General features: G+C 70.9%; 1 long non-coding RNA gene across 1 annotated transcript in view; it reads right to left on the bottom strand.

Annotated features, from left to right (window-relative positions):
• LOC113942703 overlaps window positions 1–247 on the bottom strand; it is a 441-nt gene extending 194 nt beyond the window's left edge. The window contains exons 1-2 of the long non-coding RNA XR_003526011.1: window positions 199–247; window positions 20–87 (exon numbers count right to left, since the gene is read on the bottom strand). This is a non-coding gene — a long non-coding RNA (uncharacterized LOC113942703). The remainder of the gene's footprint in view (window positions 1–19; window positions 88–198) is intronic.

Below are 247 nucleotides of genomic sequence, written 5' to 3'. Positions count from 1 at the left end.
CCCCCCCCCACCTCTCTACCTCCAGCTTCTTAATGGTCTCCTCCTTGTCGGGTGTGACGCGCTGCTTGGGGACGAGGGGGGTGGTCCCTGGGGGGGGCACAGGGGACTGTCACCCCCTCTAGGGAGGGCACAGGGGACTGTCACCCCCTGGGGGGGCACAGGGGGCACTGGGAGGGGAGGAGGGGGGGGGTCACTCACTGCCTTTCCGCACCCGCCGCACCCGGATCTTCAGCTCCCGCGGGAGCCG

The sequence above is a fragment of the Corapipo altera genome, unplaced genomic scaffold (assembly GCF_003945725.1).
Source record: "Corapipo altera isolate COAL_440 unplaced genomic scaffold, ASM394572v1 55484, whole genome shotgun sequence".
NCBI lineage: Eukaryota > Metazoa > Chordata > Aves > Passeriformes > Pipridae > Corapipo > Corapipo altera.
Note: the sequence above shows the minus strand (reverse complement) of the source record. Positions and strands in the feature narration are given on the sequence as shown.